Source organism: Myripristis murdjan, chromosome 1 (genome assembly GCF_902150065.1).
Source record: "Myripristis murdjan chromosome 1, fMyrMur1.1, whole genome shotgun sequence".
In the NCBI taxonomy this organism is placed as follows: domain Eukaryota; kingdom Metazoa; phylum Chordata; class Actinopteri; order Holocentriformes; family Holocentridae; genus Myripristis; species Myripristis murdjan.
In genome coordinates, this window is record NC_043980.1 from 12,806,935 (window position 1) to 12,812,227 (window position 5,293).

At 39.6% G+C, this 5,293-nt stretch overlaps 1 long non-coding RNA gene across 1 annotated transcript; it reads right to left on the reverse strand.

Annotated features, from left to right (window-relative positions):
- Nucleotides 1-895: 895 nt before the first annotated feature.
- LOC115357593 (uncharacterized) lies at nucleotides 896-4,164 on the reverse strand. Its single transcript, XR_003928120.1, has 3 exons — nucleotides 2,085-4,164; nucleotides 1,820-1,908; nucleotides 896-1,298 (listed from the first exon to the last, which is right to left on the reverse strand). It is a non-coding gene; the product is annotated as an uncharacterized LOC115357593 (long non-coding RNA).
- Nucleotides 4,165-5,293: the final 1,129 nt, after the last annotated feature.

Below are 5,293 nucleotides of genomic sequence, written 5' to 3' on the forward strand. Positions count from 1 at the left end.
TTCATTGTGTGGGCCTAAAATGCAAGCTGTAGGAGGAGAAGCGCGCCAAAAAATTTGCAGAATAATAATAATAACTAGAGGATAGAAAGTTTCTGAAGAAACTTTAATGTGCTTGCCTTGCGCATGTTGGCTTTCACGTGAAATCGCCTGGCCAATGCTGTTTGTGGTTTGTGTATTGCTCCTGCTCTGGCCCACGCCGGGAATCGAACCCCGTTCTCTCACATAAACGGCAGCCTCACCTACTGCTAGACTATGGAGGCTGCCGTGTGCCTCCATAATTTACTACAGATAGTAGTAAATTCACAAGTAAACCTATGTGAAATTAAAATACTAAGTCAAAGAGGTTTGTCTTCATTATAAACTATAAACAACTCATTGTCCTACCTGAAACAAAAATACAAACTGTGAAGGGGCTTGTCTTCATCATACACCAACTCATGGACTTACCTGTAGGAGACACCATGCGACATCACCATCTCTTCTTTGATGTATAGTATGCTGATAGTGCCATTTACAATTTTCATTGTCAAATGTTGTAACATTAATGGATTTAGTCATGTTTTTCTGCATTTTCAGATTCACAATACCCTTTTAATGTTGTGTTGTGTTACTAGGAGTGAGTGAGTGACATTGACTTTGAGCAGGGTGTGGGTCATTGTAGCTGCAGTGACATGGCAAGACTAAAAATGGTCAATGCATTTAAAGGGGAAATAAATGCTAAACTTGGTATCAGTACATGCATGCTATTAACTTAGTAGTAGTTTTGATGCTTAAATTATGATACAACACAAAATATGTTTTTAATGGATCTAACAGGATTAATACAATTTGACCAAAACTGTTTACCTCTACAAAAGGGAATCAGGAAAAAGTAAATATAGGAAATAATGACTGCTGAAACACCAAATGTTTTGTGAGGAACAACATTTATTTACAGTAGAAGAGCAACACACTGAAATCTAACTAAGCTCCTCCCTAGTCTTCAGGCGCTACTTGTGGCGGGTACTTATGCACTGTAGCCCGATAGCCTGGTAAAGCAACCATAAAATGGTGACCCACCTGTAGCTTCGGATGTGCTCCCGAGACAAATGCTCTAACCACGTTCATGCCACACTAACACCCCCCCCAAACGAGTTCCAAAGGGAACCCGCTCTTAAACCTAACTGGGGATGGAACAATGTCCACTCACTATGATTGTGCACAGGACCAATTGAAATCTGTGCCACAAAACTAACATGTCCTCAGTGGAGCTCTTGTTCCTTTCTTTGGTTGTTTTCTTCTTGAGTCTTCTGCGGTATCTACAGTTGGAAAGAGACAAGACAATGCAATACATGTTTTGTGTTTGTATAGTGGTTTTGACATTAGCTTTGGAAGCATACATAATGTATATAAACAAAACATAAGGTCATGAGACAGTATCTAGACACTGTAAAAGACAGGTCTTCAAAGTAGTGTATTAAATTCATGTTAAGGAATATCAACACAAAAATTTTTATGTTGAGATTTATGCATATTCTAATATTAGATTATGTGTAGTTGAATGCAAACCACTTTACATGCAGGTATTATTGTTTTTCTTTGTAACATGTTTTTGTCTCCTCACTGGAGCAAGGTCAGAATTTCTCTAGTACTTGGTCAGTTTTTCATGTGACAAAAAATGACAATAATTACTTGTTAGTTATGTGACCATACTCGTGCTATGTTGAGTACAATCCAATCAAAATAAACTCTGTATAAATAAGTGAAACTTTTCTGTTGCCCCTTATAGATATATCTATGTCTACATCTTTTTCAAATGTGTTATCGGTTCTCATTTTACCTGAACTTTTTCATTTGTTGCTGCTTTGTTTCCTCAGCAGGGGTGCCATTGATCTGCCTGGCCATCTTCAGTCTCCTCGGCTGCCGTGCCTTTAAAATGACACATGTAATATTAAGCCATTGTAACACTGGGCTATGGAATTAAGTACACAACTTTCATATGCAAAACCATCAGAGTTGCAATATTCTTTGGTTAACTGTAAATGAGACAAAACCAAAAATTAAGTAGATTGTGATGCAGGATAAATAGGATGGATTTTTTGTACCTGTGTCCTCATGTCCTATGCAAATGCTCAATGTTTTGGTGGCTGGGGTCGTCCTGACAGTTGCCCATTGGTCTTCTTGGTCTGGAGCGTGTCACGTCCTTCATTTTTGTGCCCACTGGAGAAGTTGCCATCCTTCCTCTGACCAACTGACTGGGGCTGTGAGGACTAGACTTAGCAGTGACATGTATACACAATAATTTGTACAACTTGACATTACATTTCAAACCTGCAAGGCGTCTTCGTACATGGACAAGCTGAGCTCTATGGATGAAGTGCGGGTGTGGCTGATCCAGGCTGTCACAGAGGGGCTTGGCAGACCTGCAATACAGTTAGAAAAAGACTGCTCTCTTCCAAAAAGAGGCTGGGAAAAGTTAGTTAAAGTGACAACCAAGCATTATGAGATTGCTTTTGTTTTGTATTAATAAAAGGACATTAGTGTGATTGCAGTGTTGGTATGATTTAACCTAGCGGCGGACTACTGGCTTGAAACAGCCAGCTGAGAAGGTCACACAGCGAATATTATCATATATATAGTTTTTTTTAACACTACGAGCAATGAGTGGTCTGTCTACAGTTTTTGTTTGGTTTTGTAGAGCAGAATACATGTCAATAGTCAATTTAGGTGTGATTCAAAGTAACAGGTGACTGATGTCTAGAAACATTGTAGTAGCAGTTTGGAGAGCATTTCACAATGGAGATAATACTCCTCATCCCAGAGGGTCTCCCGGTACTGGGCCACACACTCTGGGTCTGAGAAATATACCTTCATACACCAAGTGCACTGTAATGTCTTGCCCATAAAAACAGGTTAAACAGTGTAAAGAGAAACAGTTTTGCAGCTGGGGGTGCGAGAGGGGGATAATTGCAGAAATGGGAGGTAATTAATTCTCCTTATCCCTGGGGTGTTTCCCGGTACTGGGCTACACACCCTGGGCTTGAAGAAACCATACCTCCATAAAATTATTGTGCAGAAGTGTATTGTCCATATAGTTATTTGTACTATAAAAGTTATGGAGCCCATAGCGAAGTGATAAAAATGTTGTGTGATTTCAAGTAAGGGTTGACTGCTAAGTTGAAATAGCTTGCTTATTAGGTTGTGTGAAACCATGTGACCAAGTAGCAGAACCTGACTCCCGGTACTGGGCCTCAGGAACTGTCAGACTTGATTCAGGCTTATGGTATCTGTAAAAGTTACAGAGCCCATACTGAAGTGATCAAAATGTTGTTTGATTTTAAGTAACGGTTGAGTGCTAATTTGAAACAGCTTGCTTGGCAGGTCAGAAATTTTTTTAAAGTTTTTTTTAACACTTAGAGCAATGATTTATCTGCCTACATCTGCCTACAGTGGTTTGTTTTGATTTCCAGAGCAGCATACATATTGACAACTAATGTTGGTGTGTTTTAAAGTTATGACAGACTGCTGGTTTGAAACAGCTTGCTCAACAAGTTTGAAACTGAACACTAGAACTAAAGTACCAAAAAGCAATATAAACATTATAAACCAGGAATGTAGAAAAAATACTCTATGAACCATTTAAACAACAGAAGAATATAACCTAAAACCTGAGGGACAACACGCTCTGACGGAGGGTCAGGGTTAGCGTGAAACCATGAGACCAAGTAGCAGAACCTGACTCCCGGGACTGGGCCTCAGGAACTGTCAGTCTTGATCCAGGCGTATGGTATCTATAAAAGTTACAGAACTGAACACTAGAACTAAAGTACCAAAAAGCAATATAAAGATTATAAACAAGGAATGTCGAAAAATACTCTATAAACCATTTAAACAACAGAAGAAAATAACCTAAAACCTGAGGGACAACACGCTCTGACAGAGGGTCAGGGTTAGTGTGAAACCATGAGACCAAGTAGCAGAACCTGACTCCCGGGACTGGGCCTCAGGAACTGTCAGACTTGATCCAGGCGTATGGTATCTATAAAAGTTACAGAACTGACCACTAGAAGTAAAGTACCAAAAAGCAATATAAAGATTATAAACAAGGAATGTCGAAAAAATACTCTATGAACCATTTAAACAACAGAGGAAAATAACCTAAAACCTGAGGGACAACACGCTCTGACGGAGGGTCAGGGTTAGTGTGAAACCATGAGACCAAGTAGCAGAACCTGACTCCCGGGACTGGGCCTCAGGAACTGTCAGACTTGATCCAGGCGTATGGTATCTATAAAAGTTACAGAACTGAACACTAGAAGTAAAGTACCAAAAAGCAATATAAACATTATAAACAAGGAATGTAGAAAAAATACTCTATGAACCATTTACAAGAAGAAAATAAACTAAAACCTGAGGGACAACACGCTCTGATGGAGGATCAGCGGTAGTGTGAAACCATGAGACCAAGTAGCAGAACCTGACTCCCGGGACTGGGCCTCAGGAACTGTCAGACTTGATCCAGGCGTATGGTATCTATAAAAGTTACAGAACTGAACACTAGAAGTAAAGTACCAACAAGCAATATAAACATTATAAACAAGGAATGTAGAAAAAATACTCTATGAACCATTTACACAACAGAAGAAAATAACCTAAAACCTGAGGGACAACACGCTCTGATGGAGGGTCAGGGTTAGTGTGAAACCATGAGACCAAGTAGCAGAACCTGATTCCTGGTACTGGGCTTCAGGAACTGTCAGACTTGATTCAGGCTTATGGTATCTGTAAAAGTTACAGAGCCCATACTGAAGTGATCAAAATGTTGTTTGATTTTAAGTAACGGTTGAGTGCTAATTTGAAACAGCTTGCTTGGCAGGTCAGAAATTGAATATGAGTTAGTTTTTTTTAACACTTAGAGCAATGACTTATCTGCCTACATCTGCCTACAGTGGTTTGTTTTGATTTCCAGAGCAGCATACATATTGACAACTAATGTTGGTGTGTTTTAAAGTTATGACAGACTGCTGGTTTGAAACAGCTTGCTCAACAAGTTTGAAACTGAACACTAGAGCTTAAGTACCAAAAAGCAATATAAACATTGTAAACAAGGAATGTAGAAAAAACTACTCTATGAACAATTTAAACAACAGAAGAAAATAACCTAAAACCTGAGGGACAACACGCTCTGACGGAGGGTCAGGGTTAGCGTGAAACCATGAGACCAAGTAGCAGAACCTGATTCCCGGTACTGGGCCTCAGGAGCTGTCAGACTTGATCCAGGCGTATGGTATCTATAAAAGTTATAGAACTGAAC